This window comes from Enhydra lutris, unplaced genomic scaffold, assembly GCF_002288905.1.
Source record: "Enhydra lutris kenyoni isolate GAN:26980312 unplaced genomic scaffold, ASM228890v2 scaffoldscaffold4, whole genome shotgun sequence".
In the NCBI taxonomy this organism is placed as follows: Eukaryota; Metazoa; Chordata; class Mammalia; order Carnivora; family Mustelidae; genus Enhydra; species Enhydra lutris.
The window spans coordinates 36,884,539-36,905,385 of NW_019154088.1; the positions used below are offsets into that span (position 1 = coordinate 36,884,539).

Genomic DNA, 20,847 nt, shown 5'->3' on the forward strand with positions numbered 1-20,847 from the left:
AACATTATAGAGCCATGTCCAGCCCAAGAATCATTCTTGGAGAGTTAAATGTATAATTTTCCCACCCTACAGAAACAGAATTTACAGAAAGCTCTGCAATAAACATGTGTCATAAACATGGGGTCCAAGAGCACAGTTGCACAATTCAACTCGCTCACCTCACCCTAATGCCAACTCTGTCTGAGCTTGTCTTTATTTAAAATGTTGATATTTTGTTTATTGTAGTCTTCAGTATTAATTATGATTTTTTTAAATATTATCATATTGGTAGCTACACTTGTGGTGAGCATAGCATAGACTTGTCAAAGCACCATGTTGTACACCTGAAATAAATGTAACATTGTGTATCAACTATACTTCAATAATACATATATTTAATTACTTTTATTATCTTCATTACTGGTTTTTGGCTTGCCCTTAAGTCTTGCACCTGAGCAAGTACAACACTCACTAAATGGTCCCAGGCCCAACCATGATCTCTATAGAGCTAATCCTAAATATCTCTGCCAGAGGGAAGGATCATGTTTAATGTTGATGGCTCTTTAAAATAAAAAAAAAGAACTTGTCTTATTTTTTCTTCCTACAGCCATACCCAATACATATCCATCATATTTACTTAGGAAAAAAAAGAAAAAAATTGAAACATCTTTATCCCACGACTTAGTAATAACCACTGTTAATGACTTGCTGTATGTTTCTAGACTGTTTTCTATGGTTATATGATAGATGATGTATAAAAATTGAATATTTAAAAGTTATTTAATGCTTATGAATATTTAAAAGTCAGGTTAGCCATGACTTAAAAGAAATGACATCATTTCATTCACTGATATATTTATACAAATTAACTGCTTTATTTATTTTTTTAAATGCAGTCTCTCTGTAAATGTGGAGGATTTCAGCATTGATGTACATCAGGCTTTCCTAAGCATTAAAGCAGGTTTCAATGAAACTTTTAAAAGTAAGAAGGAGTATGCACATAAATTGTTATAATTAAAATAAGACCACTATCCTCAAAGGAAAATATAATCAAACAGGAATAAGGTCAAGGTATCCAAATTCATAAATCAGAGATTGATGTAGTTCTCCAAATAAATGTTACAAATGCAAAAATTTCTAAGATTCATTTAAAAGCATAATGATAATCTCTCTCACACTCTTGTTCTCACTGTCTACAACTATCTACTTCTCTATCTATTCATTTATCTATCAGTACACTTAACCCATAAGTCATTAAATACAAGGGTTATCACTCCTACTAATATTCCTATCACTTCAGTACAGTGAAGAACATTATGGAACTTGGTATCAGAAAGCCCAGGTTTGGACACCAAATGTTTGTTTTGGGGAAAGTTACATTATTGCTTTAATCCTAAGTGTTCACATCTGTTAAGCAAGTGTCATAAAAACACTTATCTTATGAGGTTGCTATAAGAACTAAATAATCTCTTAAAAGTTTACCGTAATGTGTGGTAGGAGTAAGTATTCAATGCACCTAAATTGTTACAATTAAAATAAGGCCCATATCCTCAAAAGAAAGTATAAATGGGAGGAAAAGCCATGTATTCAAATAATGCAAATGTAGCAATGTTAAATGGTTTTTTTAAATGTTGCTAAAAATGAGGGTAGTCAAACTTTGGGCTCAGATTTTGAATTTTTTTTAATTTAAAATATTTTATTTATTTGACAGAAATCACAAGTAGGCAGAGAGGCAGGCGGAGAGAGAGGAGAAAGCAGGCTCCCTGCAGAGCAGAGAGCCCAAGGTAGGGCTCCATCCCAGGACCCTGGGATCATGACCTGAGCCTAAGGCAGAGGCTTTAACCCACTGAGCCACCCAGGTGCCCCTGAAATTCATTTTATTAAATGTACTTATTTATAATCATTCTCTGTTTATGAAGAACCCTTCAAGTATTAAGCAATATATTAGCCAAAAAGAAAATTAATGCAAATGACTTAGCTTTTTTATGTCTTATCTATTTTAGCTTTCTTTTTTTAACTGATTTTCCAATACCGAGGAAAAATAAAATACAGAGAATAAAATTATACCATATAGTATACCTATGTGACAAAGGTAATACATAAATATCAAAACACAATCAAGAAATTGTGGATAAAGCTAAGTGCTATAATCAAATAAAACCAATAGAACTTACTTGACATTTACAATATGGACCCCATTTAGGCTTATATCAGAATTACATGTCTTGAAAGCAATATACACCCTATAAGTATTTATTTATTTATTTGACTCTAAAATATCTATAATGGAAGTACATAGAACAGAAAATGTTAATCCCCCAACTATAGTATAAGTTACCATCAGGGACTGCAACTAGAAAGAATCAAATTGAAACATTATGGAAGTTCCTCAAAAAATTAAAAATAGAACTATCATATGATCCAGCAATTCCACATCTGGGTATTATTTGAAAAGAGTAAAAACACTAATTTGAAAAGATACATGCACCACTCCCCTCATTCATCGTAGCATTATTTAAAATAGCCAAGATACGGAAGCAAACTAGGTATCCCCTGATTAATGAATAAAGAAATGGTGGTGTACATGCATACACACACACACACACACACACACACACACAGACAGGAATATCAGTCAGCCATTTAAAAAAAAGAAGAAATCTTGCCACTTGTGACAACTTGGATGGACCTTGAGGGCCTTACGCTAAGTGAACTAAGTCAGAAAGGAAAAGATAAATACCATGTGATCTTGCTTATATGTGGAATCTAAAGAAACAAAACAAAGCAAAACAAAAAATGAGCCCATGAATATAGAACACAGATCAGTGGTGGGAAAAATAGGTGAAAGGGGTCAAAAGTTACACATTTTCAGTCAATAAAATGAATAAATCATGGAGATGTAATGTAAAGCATGGTGACTATAGTTAACAATACTGTATTGCATATTTGAAAGTAGCTAGGAGACTAGATCTTGAATGTTCACATCACAAGAAAAAAATTAAAATTATATATGATGATGGATGTTAACTGGACTTATTGTGCTGATCATTTCACAATATATACAAATATTGAGGCATTATGTTGTACACCTAAAACTGAAATCATGTGATGTCAATTACACATCATTTTTTAAAAAAAATTTTGATTTTGATTTTTTTAAAAAATCAAACTGGAAAGATAAAATGCCATCTATACCAATGACACCATCCAAGAGACTCTCAATCTCAGATTAGGACTTTCAAGTATATACAAAAGTGTAATTAAGTAGGTTTAAATTCAGGGAAATGTGACCAAATTATGATTCTAGCCACTTAGCCTTAATAATTTTGTGGCACCTGTGTGAAGAAAGAGTGTACTATCATAAAAACACTGAATTGCATAGTATAGAAGGAGAAATTAGAACAACAAAATTTCAGCACCATTCAGAACATCCTGATTACCAAAAAAGAATGGTCTGTCTCTGGTAGCTGTAGATCTGTAATAAAGAAACATGGGTCAGATTAATGTAGCTTCATGTCACTCATCCTCAGCCTCATTTACCCAAATCCATTTATGATGGTGCCATGATGAATATAATGAGGTTTCCCAAGTACAGTTATGGCTCCTTCCTGCTAAGAACTCCAGTGCCTAGGGAACCCTCAGGCTCTGCCTTCTACCCACCATTTTAAACATACTCTTCACATCGGATGTCTCTGCTTTTAATTTCCTTTCTTCCAACTGGGCTTCTGCCACTCTTCTCAGACACTCCATATCTTTACTCTAATTATCACTGCATTTCAATTGTATCCTGAATGCCATCTTTCTGATTTCTTTTGTCTAAAAAATAATCCATATCTGAATTATCCAATCAAACTTGTATAATTTCATCTAATGAAATTAGATTTGTGTAATATCCCAGTCATTTTTCAGTACTTGATAGATAGTAATACACTGTTATTTTCTGAAGATGTGGAATAATTATCTACAATGATGTAAGTTTTGTCTATCTCCAAATTGTTCTTACATGAGCAGTTCTAGACTGGATAAAATTCATGCAAGTATTATTTCAGGAATCCAGGAATCTCTTAGCATCTATACAGGGTCTTGTCATAACAGAAAAGCAGGTAGTATTCAAAGACTGTTAAAGTTTTGTCAAAAGGATAGAAGAGCCAAATTGAAGAGCCTAGAACTAGTGAAAGAGGAGGTCATTTGAGCATCCATGATAGTAATAACTGCAATATTAAAACACACCAGGGGTGCCAGGGTGGCTCAGTGGGTTATGCCTCTGCCTTCGGCTCAGGTCATGATCTCAGGGTCCTGGGATTGAGCCCCGCATCGGGCTCTCTGCTCAGCAGGGAGCCTGCTTCCTCCTCTCTCTCTGCCTGCTGCTCTGCCTACTTGTGACTTCTCTCTCTGTGTCAAATAAATAAATAAAATCCTTAAAAAAATAAAATAAAATAAAACATACCTGAACTATTATTTTGAATACATAATACATTAAAAACCCATTGCTGTCCTTCGGAATATGCTAAGAAACCTGTCATTTTGTAAGCTAGTAAAGAATCTAACCTTTTCTGTATGAACTGTACTCAGAATAACCAAGTTAATGAAAGGAAGTTACTCTTAGAATTATTCCAGCTAATAAATTAAGAAGAAATCGCAAACTTCTGTTTCCAAACATGATAAACTAAAAAGGATTTGATTTTCCCTTCCATCATAAAGAACCTGACTAAATATATAAAACAGCACTTTTCAGATATTAGACAATAGATAATAAAGAGACATTATCTTTAGAAATAAAGAAGCAGGGACACCTGGGTGGCTCAGTGGGTTAAGCCTCTGCCTTTGGCTCAGGTCATGATCTTGGGGTCCTGGGATGGAGTCCCATATCGGGCTCTCTGCTTGGCAAGGAGCCTGCTTCCCCCTCTCTCTCTGCCTGCCTCTCTGCCTGCTTGTGATCTCTCTCTCTCTCTCTCTCTCTCTGTCAAATAAATAAATAAAATCTTAAAAAAAAAAAAAGGTAAAGAAGCAAATGAGTTTAGCCCTACCACTGCCCCTGGTTTAACTGCCTGATTGTCCATGTCTTGCAGGGAGGGAGAACCCAGACAAAGCCTTGCAGGCTGATGACCTGAAGAGATAGGAGAGTCCAGGGAGGACAAGGCAGTCAGAGATTGTGAGGTATAATCATGGAGGCAGAAGCTGCATACAGAGAGAAGCTTTGAAATCTGCCAAGTGATCCCATCCCCTTGAATCTTTAGACAAGTGCTGGCATAAATATATATATGAATAAGAGAAGATGAGGGTGGTAGAAGAACTAATGGAAGTAATAAGCCAAAATTCACTAGGGCTAGGAACTGTTTATGTGGAAACACCTCATAAGATATTAGCATCAGATAAGATTCTCTGGAGGGTATCATATTAGCACTGAGACTAAAAACCTTAGTCTAAAGTTTGCTGTGGACACATTCTAACCAACTTAGCCACAAAAGGGACAGACTGATACCAGATAACTTAACTGCATATTAGGGGGGAAAAAAGTCCAACTAAAGGAATAAAATAATATCTAGCACTCCAGAATGTAAAATTCACAATGTTTAGCATTCAGTCAAAAATTATGAGGCAAGCAAAGAAGCAGAGAAATACGAGCAATAACTGAAAAAGTCAACAAATTAAAATAGTCATAAATGACAGAAATGATGGAATTAACCGGTAAAGGTCTTAAACACTATAAACGTACTCTAAATGTTCAAGAAGGTAGAGGGAAATATACATATTATGAGGACATAAATGTAAAATATAAAATACAGCCAAATGGAACTTTTAGAGATTGAAAAAATCTCCATAATAAAAACTAAAGTAGAAGAGACTAATAAGTATTAGATATTGCCAAAGAAAAGACTAATAAACTTGAAAAGATAGAAATAGGAATTACCCAAAATAAATCAGAGAGTAAAAACAGACTGAAAATAAAATAACACAGCCAAAATGACCTGCAGAAAAATATCAGGCATTCTAAAATATGTTTAATTGGAGTTCTACAAGGAATAGGGAGTCAGAAAAAATATGTATTTAAAAAACAATGGGTGTAAAATTTCCAAAATTAATTAAAACTATATATCATACGGAAGTAGTTAACCATGGGTTTCTCACAGTCCTGCACATTGTACATCCAGAGGCACTATCTTTGTTCTGAACTATATTTTGGAAGATGTCTGTATAACAAAAAGCTTTAGAAGGTGTAGTGTATCCCTCCAGAAAAAAGGTAGCTCTGTTTACTGTCTTGGAAGATAGAGATAGTATCACTCTCTAGAACAAAGGAAGAGTAAGCTTACAGAACATTATAAAAGATTCAGCTTCCCTAAGCTTGGGTTTTTTGTCTATAACGCTGCTCACTTGAATATTCAGTTGTCATCTGGACTTCTTCACATCACTTTGTGAGAACTGAACTGAGGAAAATGCCCACACTCTAGCTACTTGTACTGTGAATAATAAAGTACTCCTTGCAACTTAGTAGTTTGCAAGTTGAATAGTCTCTGCCCATTCACAGGTTTTGACATATATACATAGATGCAAGCAGTTCAACATATCCTAGGGAAAAGAATTGTAAATAAAATCACAGCAAGGAAGATCACATTCAAATTGCTGAAAATTAGTAATGAGGAGAAAATATCAAATGCATCCATATAAAAATCTACATTATATCCAGCAGAATATAGTTAAAATTGACTGAAGATGTCCCATAAGAAACTCTACAAGCCAGGCTTACCTGGGTGGCTCAGTCAGTTGAACACCAACTCTTGATTTCGGCTGGGTCATGATCCCAGGGATGTGGATTCAGGCCCCATATCAGCTCTATACTTAGTGTGGAGTCTGCCTGAGATTCTCTCTCTCTCCTTCTCTCTACAATAACTCCAATTAAATCTCTCTGTCCCTCCCCTCACTCTCTCTCTCTCTCTCTCAAATAAATAAATAAATCTTTTAAAAAAGAGAAAGTCTACAAGCTAGAAAACAATAAACAATATTTTTAAAGTGTTGAAAGCAAAAAAGAAAAAAACGGGGAAAATATCCTTTAAAAATAAAGGCAAAATAAACACTTCCAACAAACAAAAGTTGATGGGCTTCATTGCCAGCAGATATGCACTACCAGTAATGTCAACAAAATTCTTGAGGCTAAAGGAGAAGAATGCTATTTAGAAATTTAAGCCTATAAGAGGAAATAAAGAAAATTTGAAATGGTAAGTATATGGGCAAATATTTTCAAAATATATTTCTCATTTTTAGTCCCCTTTAAATTGACTCTTAAAAGTACAAATAATAACAAAGTAAAAATAATAAAAATGTACTGTGGAGTTTATAGCATATTTACAAGTTAAGTGTACGATAATAATAGCATAAAAGAGAGGAGGGAATAAATGAAAATACACAGCTGTGAGGCTCCTTATATTGAGGGGCATAACAACATTTGAAAGTTGACTGTGCTGAGATAAAGATATACTTTGTATGCCCTACATCAACCCCACAAGAAAAATAAAGAGAGTCATAACTATAAGACAATGGTAAAGAAAAATAGAATCATTTAAAACATTCAGGACAAATTAGGGTATAAAAGGGGAGAAGTTAACAAAAACTAGATGGGACAAATAAAAAAACCACAAATTGGTAGATATACACCCATTATATTAATTTTAAGTGGTCTAAACACTAATCAAAATGGAAAGATTGCTGGATTGGATTAAAATAAAAGAAGCCAACTATATATTGGTTATAAGAAATATACTTTAAATATATAAAGGTTAAATATAGAAAATTTAAGGCAAAACTATGGAAAAAGATGTATCACAGAAAATATTGGCATCAATACCAGAAAAAGTACATTTCAGCCCAAAATATTCCCATAAACCATTACATGCCAACAAAATCAACAGCCTAGAAGAAGTGAATAAATCCCTAGAAACACATAACCTACCAAGACTATAACTTGAAGAAATAGAAAATTTGAACAGACTGATTACTAGTAAGGAGATTAAATCAGTAATCAAAAACCTCCCAACAAACAAAAATCCAAGACAAGATGGATTTACTGGTGAGTTCTATCAAGGATTTAAAGAAAAAATAACAACAGTCCTCAAACTCTTCCCCCAAAACAAACAAAAACAAAAACAAAAAAAAAATAGAAGCAGAGGAAATACTTCCAAACTTATTTTATGAGGTCAGCATTACCCAGATACCAAGACCAGACAAGAAAAGAAAATTTCTGGTCAATATTCCTAATAAACATAATACAAAAATCCTCAACAAAATAATAGCAAACTGAATTCAACAACACATTAAAAGGATCAGATACCATGATCAAGAGGAATTTGTTCCAGAGGTGCAAGGATGGCTCAACATCTGAAAAATCAATCAATGTGATACACTACATTAACAAAATGAAGGATAAAAAAACATATGGGTATCTCAAAGATGTGGCGAATACGTGACAAAATTCAACATCCATTTGTAAGAAAAATTCTCAATAAAGTGGGTAGAAAGGGAATATACCTCAACATAACAAAGGCCATATATGACAAGCGTAAGCTAACACACTCAATGGTAAAATGCTGCTCTTTGAGGAAGATGCGGTTGTTGCTAGAGCAGAGCCTTGGATGCCCTCCTCCTGTTCCTGACTCACTTCTCTTCGCTCTCACTGAGAAAGAAGTCAGTCAGGAAGCTGTGCCATAGCCATGGTTTTTAAAGACCCCAGGAAGACAGCCATGGAACCAGAAGTGGCAATTCACTAAATTAGAATTACTCTTACCAGCCACGATGTAAAATCTTTGGGAAAGGTATGGACTGACCTTATCAGAGGTGCAAAGGAAAAAATCTCAAAGTGAAAGAAACAGTTCAGATGCCTACCAAGACTCTGAGAATCACTATCAGAAAACCTCCTTGTGGAGGTTCTGAGATTTGGGATCATTTTCAGATGGGGATCTACAAGCTCACTGATTTGTACAGTCCTTCTAAGATTGTTAAGCAGATTATTTCCATCAGTATTGAGCCAAGAGTCGAGGTTGAAGTCACCACTGCAGGGTGCCTGGGTGGCTCAGTGGGTTAAGCTGCTGCCTTCAGCTCAGGTCGTGATCTCAGGGTCCTGGGATCGAGTCCCGCATAGGGCTCTCTGCTCAGCAGGGGGCCTGCTTCCCTTCCTCTCTCTCTGTCTGCCTCTCTGCCTGCTTGTGATCTCTCTCTGTCAAATAAATAAATAAAATCTTAAAAAAAAAAGAAATGAAGTCACCACTGCAGATGCTTAAATCAACCTTTTTAATAAGTTATCAGTTGTTAAATTTTTTAAAAATGGGAAAAAACTTTTTCTCCAAGATCAAGAACAAGACAAAAATGCCCACTCTCCACCACTTTTATTCAACATAGTATTGGAAGTCTTAGCCAGAGCAATTAAGCAAGAAAAGGAAATAAAAAGCATCCAAATTGAAGAGGAAGAAGTAAAACTGTCACTATTTGAAGATGTCATGAGATTTTATACAGAAAACCTTAAAGACAGCCAAAAAACTGTTAGAACTAATAAATTTAGCAAAGTTTTAGGGTACAAAATCAGTTTACAAATGTCTGTTGCATTTCTGTACACTAATAACAAATTGACCTAGACATGAAGAAAATGGAACTCTTCAACATTGCTGGAAAAGATATAAAATGATACTTCCACTTGGAAAAGATTTTGCAGGTTCTTATACAGTTATACATACACTAACCATAAAACTCAGGAATCCCACTAATGTATATTTACCCAAAAGAAATAAAAATATGTTAATGTGTTTAACATTAATGTTAATAAATAACATTGGGTATTTTTAAGAACTAATAACCTGTCACTCCCTTTCAATATAAAATAGGAAGGGGTTTTTAGGTATACATACCATAATACTTAAAAAATGAAATTAATTCCAGATATACTCTGGAATTTGCTTTAAAATAACCCAGAATGGGAGAAACAAACTCAGCTGTGGGCTTAATATTTTAATTGGACGAGGTGTGCATGGGGGTGTGCATTATACTATCCTTTCTATTTTGCATATTGTTTTTGAAAGAAACATTAAAAGCCCAGGGGCAAAAATCCTCTATTACTTCCTCTTTAATTTACAAACTAAAATAATACCAATTGAAATGTCCTTGACCCTTGAGTAGCAAGTGCCAAGGATTACAAATGTTGAGGGATCATTACTATCAGTTTGTAGCAGTTGAATCCCCCCTTCTCAATTCTTGAAATGGAGGAGTAGGCTCAGTAGATGTCACTCAGGCTTAAAGATGTGAGAAGTTATATTCATTCTTCTCTCCCTCTCATCTTTATTATAAAGTTTTGACAGCCACAGTCAATGCAGAAAATACTTCTGGTGTTAGGGCAAGTATAATTATTTTGCAGGGTAATAACAAATGGACAATCTAATGGGCAGTTTAACTATATCCTCAGAAAGTAGAAGTCAAGTTTAGTACACTTACACCTGGTTTACCACAGTCAAATCTTAGAGATATCAGCTCAAAAGGACCCAGAATTCATTATTACAACTATACCAAAATAGGTGGGAGCAGCTACAAACATAGGAGTTCATCCTGTTTCAAAGCAGCTAGATCAAGAACACAACAATTACTCAGCTGGTGCACTGCTCTGTATGCTAAGGACCAAGAATCCTAGAAGTCACTTCCAGCAGAATATCAACTGAAGTTGATAAAACTCATATGGAGACAGCAGCAGGCATTTGCTCATGGTCTTGGAAAGATAAGGACTGATAGATCTTTGGACCTTAAATGTCATGCTGAAGAGCTTCATCTAGAACTAACTACTCTAAAAGGTAATATTACTAATAGTAAACCTTACTACCAAGTAATATTTCTTAATTAGTGCTCTCAGGATACTTCATTTTAATCATTTTATAATTAAGCTATATGTTTAAATTCCACAAAGATTCAGATAGAATAATCAGTTTCCTTTTCTAGTATTTCCTTTGGCCATAGCAGTAACTTTTTTTTTCCTTTACTGTGCTTATTTACCTTTATTTTTTTTAGGTTTTTACCTAAATTCCAGTTAGTTAACATGCAGTGCAATATTAGTTTTAGGTGTACCATTTAGTGATTCAACACTTCTATACAATACTCAGTGCTCATCACAAAAAGTGCACTCTTTAATCCCTGTCCTTATTTAACCCATCCCTCCTAACCCCTGCTCTCTGGTAATCAGTTTGTTCTCTATAGTTAAACTATCTTTTGGTTTGCCTCTCTCTTTTTTCCCCCTTTACTCATTTCTTTTGTTTCTTAAATTCCACATATGAGTGAAATCACATGGTATTTTTTTTTTCTAACCAACTTATTTCATTTAGCATAATACATCCGAGCTCCAACCACATTATTGCAAATAGCGGGATTTCATTCTTTTTGATGTCTGAGTAATGGTGCATATATTCCTTTGAATTAGTATTTTTGCATTCTTTGGGTGATGACCTAGTAGTGCAATTGCTAGATCTTCTATTTTTAACTTTTTGAGGAACCTCCATACTGTTTTCCAGAGTGGCTGCACCAGTTTGCATTCCCACCAACAGTGTAAGAGGGTTCCCCTCTCTCTGCATCTTCATGGACAAGTGTTGTTTCCTGAGTTGTTAATTTTAGTCATTCTGACAGGTGTGAGGTGGTATCTCATTGTGGTTTTGATTTGCATTTCCCTGATGATGAGTGATGTTGAGCATCTTTTCATGTGTCTCTTAGCCATCTGTATGTCTTCTTTGGAAAAATATCTATTCAGGTATCCTGCCCAGTTTTTAACTGGGTTGCTTTTTGGGTGTTGAGTTTGTTAAGTTCTTTATATATTTTGGATACTAACCCTTTATCAGATATGTCACTTGCAAATATCTTCTCCCATTTTAAAGGTCATCTTTCAGTTTTGTTGATTCTTTCTTTCGCTGTGCAGGAGCTTTTATCTTGACAAAGTCCTAATATTTTCTTTTTGCTTTTGTTTCCCTTGCCTCAGATGGCATATCTAGTGAGAAGTTGTTATAGCTGAAGTCAAAGAGGTTACTGCCTGTGTTCTCCTCTAGGATTTTGCTATTTCCTATCTCACAGTTTGGCCTTTCACCCATTTTGAATTTATTTTTGTGTATGGTGTGAGAAAGTGGGCCAGTTTCGTTCTTCTGCATGTTGCTATCCAGTTTTCCCAGCACCATTTGTTGAAGAGACTGTCTTTTCTCCATTAGATATTCTTTCCTGCTTTGTTGAAGATTAGTTTACCATACACTTGTGCATCTACTTCTGTTCCATTGATCTCTGTGTCTGTTTCTGTGCCAGTACATACTGTTTTGATCACTACAGATTCGTAATAAAGAGTCTGGAACTGTGATGCTTCCAGCTTTGCTTTTCTTTTTCAAGATTGCTTTGGCTAGGGGCATCCGGGTGGCTCAGTCAGTTAATCATCTATCTTTGGCTTACATCGTGATCACAGGGTCCTGGGATTCAGCCCTGAGTCAGGCTCCCTGCTCAGCAGGGAGTCTGATTTTCCCTCTCTTTCTGCTCCTCCCCCTGCTTGTTCTCTCAATCTCTCTTTCTCTCAAATAAATGAATAAAATCCTTCTTAAAAAAGATTGCTTTGTCTATTCAGAGTCTTCTACAGTTCTATAGAAATTTTAGGATTGTTTGTTCTAGCTCTGTGAAAAATGCTATCGGTATTTTGATAGGAATTGCGTTAAATAGATTGCTTTGGGTAGAATAGACATTTTAACAATATTTGTTCTTGCCATGAATAGATACTTTTCCAAAGAAGACATACAGATGGCCAAGAGATACATGAAAAGATGCTCAATATCACTTATTATTAAGGAAATACAAATCATAACCAAAATGAGATACTACCTCTCACCTGTCAGAATGGCTAAAATTAACATGTCAGAAAACAACACGTGTTGATGAGGATGCAGAGAAAGGGGACCCCTTTTAGACTGTTGGTGGGAATGCACAGTGGTGCAGCCACTCTGGAAAATAGTATGGAGGTTCCTCAAAAAGTTAAAAATAGTACTACCCTAAGATCTAGCAATTGCACCACTAGGTATATATCCAAAGGATACAAACATGCTGGTTTTAATGGGCACATACCCCCAATGTTAATATATGCAACAGATTTCTGTACATTGATTTTTATCCTGTGACTTTACTGAATTTGTGTGTCAGTTCTAGCAATCTGGGGGGAGGAGTCCTTCCTTTCTTGTTAAATGCATGAAAACATACAAAACCTATGCAGGGTCTGGCAAATACTCTTCTGCATATTGGTAGACATTAAAACATCGTTTACTCTTTTGTAGAAAGTGCATTATAAATAGAAGATACCTCAATAAATATTCCCCACTGAAAGAGGAGGAAAATGGCACTAGTTATTTCCCTTTTCTAAAATTAATCTGTACTTTCATGAAATGTACTGTATGGTTTGAAATGATAGCCTCTCCTCGGATAGAACTAAGAGTTTATATTGTCCAAGTACAAACTTGCTAGATAAAACCGAGACTGAGTTAGGCTCTAGAACTACATTGTAACTTAAAAATGGATAGTCAGTATTTAAAATGCAGTATTACACTGCACAGTAAATTCTTAATTGCAAGGGCTCTTTACCCAGTTAGTTGATAATCATCCAGGCCGACTGTCCCTACTCTTCTGGCTATTTTGTTATCCACCAGAATCTTTAACAGGGAATGAACAAAGAAGTCAAAAAGAAATGAAACACCAGGTGTTTCACCAGGTGAGGGTCACAGGTTAATGCTGAAATGAAACACCAGGTGTCATCAGGTGAGGTTCACAGGTTAATGCTGGACGGTACAGGATTAATGGGGCCTATTAAGGACTAAAACATTCCCATCTTCAGATTTGTTTCCCATGTTTTCTTTGACCTCAGTATCATGAACAATTGAGAAGTGCCTACACAAGAAAAGGAAAAACCCAATGAAAAATTTATCTGAGCCAACACAAGATACAGTATTTTAAAATTATAGTCTAATTTTATAAACCAAAACTCCTGGCCAGACATTTCTGCTAATGATAAACCCTTAATCTCCCATGAATTTCGAACTCATCACCTGTCATTTCCTTTTGTTGTAAGAAAACAACTGATGATGCATGACAGCATCTACCGTGAGCACCGAATCTTCCTTTCTCTCCCTGGCGGACCGTACCCAGTTATAAAAGCTCTTTCCAGTCCTATTTTGTTCAACAAGCTAGGGATAAGTTTGTTCTTCTGGCAAAACATTCAATATATATTTTGTCTTTAACTTTAAACTTGTCTACTCTCTGCCATCCTTGTAGAGGATATAAAGGTGAAACATCTAGACAACCAGAAGTACCTTCTACATTCTGCTTCTTGAGGAGCTGACCTTTTCTATACAACTCCTCAGGCAGCCAGGTGACCTTTAATATTCAGTACATTTTCTTCTATGTTGATAGCTTACGCTAGCTTCTTTCCTGGTACCTTCACTTTCACATAGCTAATGTATAAATGTGTAAGTTTTGTGTGAATGCCCTTACAATCCAACTGGTTTTAAAAAAATCAGTTTATAAATAAATCTTACCATGTTCATTTTCATTTTCCTTTATTTGAAATTTTCTCTAGGAGAAAACAGTGAGTCTTGCTGAGAAAAAACCCACGAACAAAATGTATACAATTCTCTATTCTAATGAAAGGATTTTAAATAGGTAATAAGGCATGAGAAGAGAAAAAAATTATAACACAGGTCACTGAACCAAATGATCAAGTAAGGAGTTCTCTCTAAAGTAACAGTCAACACTCAGCATGTACTTAGGGGGTTGTCAGGCAACGGGGATTTCAGCAGGATCCTTTCTGCTTAAATAAGTTGAAGTTCTGTGAAACTGGTATGAAACTCAAAGCTGTAACCGTGTCATTCTACCATGAAGAAAAACATTTTTACAGGACTGAGGTTCTTGTTCAGCTAAGTTGTAGTCATGGTCTTAAGTTCCTGATTGTTTTAATGGCCTAAAGAGAAATAGGAATTATAATCGAAAATTTTTAAAGACATGTATTTGAAACACAAGATCTGAAGTTATGCCTTTGTTGAGTATGCCTTAAATTTGTAGGTGAACTCACCTTGATTTCATGGCCCAGTCTACAATTATACCAGCAGTCTTACATTATCGTATCCCATCATTTGGACTGTTACTGTTTTTCTTTATTAGAGAATCCCAATTATCACTTAAATATTTATTCATTGCTTCTAGGATAGCAAGATGTTAGAGACTGCACATCCTGAAGACTGGTTTAGCACTGCCATTTGGGGCCAATAAAGTAAAGCCTTTTGAATGTGAATGGCCTATAAATTTCCAGTAACCTCTGACTGACTCAAAGGAACAAAGTAAAATTTCACCAAAACAGTCCATCCCAAAGCACTAAGAAATATCTGGGTTTCTAAAGTTATCAGCTGCAGCACAATCAAATCTCATCACAGGGCCTCCTCCTTTTCTTGTGGTCACCTAACTAGACTACCACCTACTCTCTCCACCACTAGTATTATCTAAACTTCCATCATTCGTTGGCATTCCTGTCACTCATTATTACCAATCTCCTAGGAACCTAACTTGGTTTGGGCACTTGCCCTAACCAGCCTTTCCAAGTCGTCTCTATCACATTGTTAATTGAATGTATGTGGCATCATTTTCCAGGGCAGAGAGAACAAAAAGCCCTAAGTGACTAGAAAATCAATTCAAAAGGCTTCATCTGGGCTGACTCTCACTCTGATTGTCCTTAGGAAATATTTCCTGTTCAACTGATGTATAGACTAATCCCTTTCTTCTAAGGAATACAATAAAAATGGTTTCTAGTTCTCGTTTTTTAAGCTGCAGAAACTGGGTTCAGAATATTTAACTGAAAGTAAGTCTGGTCATGATTCTAGGCCAGGGATTGGCAAACTTTCTGTAAAGAACCAGACAGCAAACATTTTAGGCTTTGTGAGACATATACAGTGCCTGTCACACACTATTCTTTGGGGCTTTGTTTGTTTATAATCCTTTAGAAATATAAAAATCATTCTAAGTCATGGGCCATACAAAATGGGCTATCAGCTGACCTTGGTCCATGGACTATAGTTTGCTTACGTCTGTTCTAAGCATTGTTCTTCTAATGCTCACCAACCATTATGGACTGAATTGTGTCTCTTCTACATTCATATGTTGAAGCCCTAACCTCCACTGTGACTGTATTTGGAGATAAAGTCGTTAGGAGGTGATTAAGCTTAAATGAGTTCATAAAGGTGGGGTCCTAATTCAATATGACTGGTAGCCTTATAAAAAGAGGAAGGGAGCTATCTTTCTCTCTCTCACTTTCTCCCTCTCACTCTCATGCATACACTTTGAGAAAAGGCAATGTAAGCACACAGCAAGGTAAGGTGGCTACATACTAAACAAAAGAAGAACTCTCAGAATGGAGACTACCTCACCAAAACTTGACCTTGGACTTCCTAGCCTTCAGAAATGTAAGACATACATTTATGGTAAACCACTCAATCCACAGCATTTTGTTATGGCAGCCCAAGAAGAGTAAGACACCTGCTAATCACATTGGAAATCAACCACATACTTCTAGGTAGCTACAACAAGGAAAATTCTTCATTCAGTTTGAATACATGTCAAGAGATCAAAGAAAGAGATCATTGGCTATAGTTATAAAGCAGGAATAACAAGGCCCAAATGTCCAAGGTTACTTCCTACCTCAGATTCAAAACTTACACAAAAATCTAATGCTACATTTTCTCTTTAAATATTCTAGAGACCTATTTATCATATGTGTACGTAGATGGAAATGCATTGCTCAGATCCCCTTTAAAGGAAGACTTGATGCCCAGCTGTGGGAAATGCAGTCAGCAGACAGCCCCAAGTGCCAGGTCCCTCAGGATCAGCCCCAGATGGGGAGACCAGCTTCTTCCCAGATCACCCCCTTCCCAGGGCAGCTCACACCCAGAAACTGAACAAGGCATGTGTGTAAATGTCAGGCTATGTTGTGCCAATGTGGGGAATCTGGCTACACCCCCATTCCTTTCACATCTTGCATCCAAACTCCCTCTCAAGTTCTGCTTCTGGAAAGTGACAACTTAAGACAGAGACCAAAACTCTATATATGACTTGAATTATTCAGTATGCTATGCCAAATTAATGAATACCATTTTTTGAATTGCAAACCAACAAGGTCATTTCTAATTTCACAAACGCATGCAATTTTTTGTAAGTTTTTTCAGTCAACATCTTACATTTTGAATCTTTTTCAGAACAAAACTGTTGAAGAATAGTAGAAACTAATTGTGGTCTTATTCCTGTGTCTTATTAAATATCTTACCCCTTTAAAGTCAAGTTTATGGCAAAGCCTCCAATCTTTGATTACTGTAAGTTATTTTGAAGATTTTTCAGTAGAAAAGAGAATGATTTCAATTATTTTTTCAGTGTTCCAGTGTCCCTTCATCAACCAGTCTAGTCCACTCTCCTTGTATGGGCTCTTCTAAGACAAAAAGGGTTTTAGTGAATTATGCGAGGTCAGGTTCACATTAAGGGATGCTATAATGAACAGTCCTTTGAAATTTGTCAGTATATGTGCTATAAGCATCGTTTTGAGGATGTTCATCATGAAATGGAGCAGTGTCATCTTCATGAGGCCATTCAGGGGAAATGTATTTCTCTCTCAACATCAAGAATTCTGCTTAACCTAAGCAATTCATTTGCTTTTTTCTTACATGACTCATGCAGTTCATCCTTGAGAAAGTAGTCTGTATAGTGGTTAGACTGATATAGTGGTAAGACTGATACATAGACTGCTTCATAGCCCCGTTCTGCTGCTGACTAGCTCTACATCCTTGGACGCACTAAATTTCTGTACCTCAGTTTCCTTGTCCATAAAATGAAGTTAAGAATAGAACATTTCACACAGGTTGATATCAAGAACTAAATGAATTATACATACATAATACCCACAACACAGAAAAGTAACTCAATAAATATTATTTCCTTGTGAAACTGGTCTACTTAAAGCTACTACTTCATTGGGTATATTTTGTGTTCTCTGCTCATTTCCCAGTGCTTCTTGCAATTGGTTTTCATTTTGCCTCAACTTTCTGATGTTCTCTTTTTAAATATCAAATATTCATCATCTGTTTCTGACCATGAAATTAATATATCTGCAATGTTGAAATGTGACAACATGGACAGGCCTTGAAGGCAGTATGCTAAATGAAATAATTCAGACAGAAAAAGGTAATATTCTATGATCTCATGTATTTGTGGAATCTAAAAAAGCCAAACTCCTAGAAACAGAGAATAGAATGGTGGTTACCAAGAAGTAGGGAGTGGGGAGTAATGGGGAGATGTTGGTCAAAGGGTACAGACTTGCAGCTAGAAAATGAGGAAGTTCTTGGTGCATCTGACTGGCACAGTCAGTTAAGTGACCAACTCTTGGTTTCAGCTCAGGTTGTGATCTCAGGGTCATGTGATTGAGCCCCATGTTGGGCTCTGTGTTCAGCATGGAATCTGCTTAGGACTCTCTCCCTCTCTCTCACTCTCTGCCCCCCATCTCTCTCTCTAAAATAAATAAATCTACAAAAAAAGAAAATTAGTAAGTTCTGGGGATTTAATGCACAGCATCATGATTATAGTCAATAATACTGTATCATAATACTCCAAAGTTGCTAAGAGACTAGATCTTAAATGTTCTTGCCACAGAATGAAATAATTGAGTCATATGATAGAGGTGTTAACTGACACTACAGTGTTAATCATATTGTATATATAAATGCATCAAATGAATACATTGCACACCTTAAACTTACACAATGCTGTATGTCAAATATATCTCAATTTTTTAAACAATAAAAATAGATTTTTTAAATATAGAAATCTGTAGGGCACTTGGGTGGCTCAGTTAGTTAAGCACTGACTCTTGGTTTCAGCTCAGGCTGTGATTGCAGGGTCCTGGGATTGAGCCCCACGTGGGGCTCCCTGCTCAACATAGACTCAACATAGAGACTGCTTGTCCTTCTCCCTCTGCCCCTCCCATGACTTGTGCATGCACACACACACACTCTCTTTTTCTATCTCTAAAATAAATAAATGATAAAATCTTTAAAAAATATATAGAGAAACCTATAATATTATTGATAATAAACACCATTTATTCAACACTTGGTAAATGCTAAGCTAAATGTTTTGCATATATTAACTATTTTAACCTTCACAGAGATGTTATTGCTATTTTCTTCACTTAACATAGGAGGAAATGAAGACCAACATAATAGCACCACTTAAGCCAGGACCTCACAGCTGGCAAAGTGGAATTCAAACCCACACTTTTATAATATCACCATTCTGAGATAGCTACTAGAAACATTTCCATATAATTTCTTCACTTACAGATGTTCTTTGTATATGTGTGTGTGCATTTTAATGGAAATGATTTATGTAACTTACACTTGTTTTCCATTAATTTCATTAATTAGCATTTGAAATACTACTACATAATACTTCACTTTGTGTTTATGCCAAAACGTACTTAAGCATTTGCTTTTTGCCAATTTCATTCTTTTAGTAAAACTTTAACAAACATTCTTAAACGGAGATTTATAGTCCTCTCCCAATTACTTATCTAGTACAAAATCTTACAAGTGAAATTACTGGGTTAAGATACATGAGCATTTTAAGGCCATTATTCATATCTCCAAAATGTCTTCAAGAAACATTGATCACTTTTATCTTGTACTAAAGTCCAAAGAGGTTACTATCATATCCAAGATCAAACTAAAAAGAACTATTTTAAATTCTATTGGACTCTCACTGAAATTGTATTATACTAATAGACTCAAAGAAAAGAAATATCTTTTCAACAAAGAATATGGTATGCCCCCCCAAAAAGGTACATGGTATGCCCCATCGTTTATTCAAGTCTTTTTTTGTAATTCAGTATTTTTATAGTTTTTCTTCATATAGATCCCAGGCATATGGAATAAAATTTATTTCTAGATATATTTTTGTTAATACTATTCAACTGATTGTTTTCCATATGTCTTTTTAAATACCTTATTTACTTATTTGAGAGAGAGAGAGAGCAAGAGCAGGGGGAGGGGTAGAAAGAGAGAGGAAGAGGGACAAGCAAATTTCCCACTGAGCATGGAGCCTGATGCAGGTCTCAATCCCAGGACCCTGAGATCATGACCTGAGCCAAAGTCAGACACTCAACTGACTGAGCCACCCAGGTGCCCTGTTTTCCTTATTTTAATGGGGAGCTAAAGGTCTATAGCCACCAGGTTCCCCTCCACTGTTTTAAATCTAATTTTCTATTATATATAGGAAAGGTTTTTAGTTACAATTTACTCTTTTCATTAACATTTAACCTATAGCAGAAAATCTTAATTATTTCTCATATTAGCACTATTCACTGTTTAGTTGATTTTCATGGATATTCTACATGCTAGTCTGAAGATTAACAGAGAAGCAAATGTAATTATCCAGGTGAAAATTCCCACCCCTTCTCCTCTTGCATGCCATTGGATTTGTTCCCAGTGTCCTGAAGCTGTGATACACCAAGATGGAGGGGGCAGTACAGTCAGCCTCAGCAGGGACAAATCTTTTATCACTGACGCTGTTTATAATCTCAGACTCAAAGCAATAATAAAAAAAACAGATACACTTTTCCCCTGAATCCTACATGAAGCTCTGCTACCTCAGCCCCTTGGTTGTCATAGCTCTGGTGGGGCCCTGAGTGGGCTTCACACAGGAGCACACTGGTAGGAGATCATTCTGTTCTCTCACAGTGAAGAGGAGAGATCTACATGGCTAAGAGTAGATAAGGACATAATGAATCCACAACATGACCCTAATACATTTCAA

The 20,847-nt window shown here is 35.8% G+C and overlaps 1 pseudogene; it reads left to right on the top strand.

Moving 5' to 3' along the window:
• Nucleotides 1-8,681: 8,681 nt before the first annotated feature.
• Nucleotides 8,682-16,949, top strand: LOC111139721 (annotated as a pseudogene).
• Nucleotides 16,950-20,847: the final 3,898 nt, after the last annotated feature.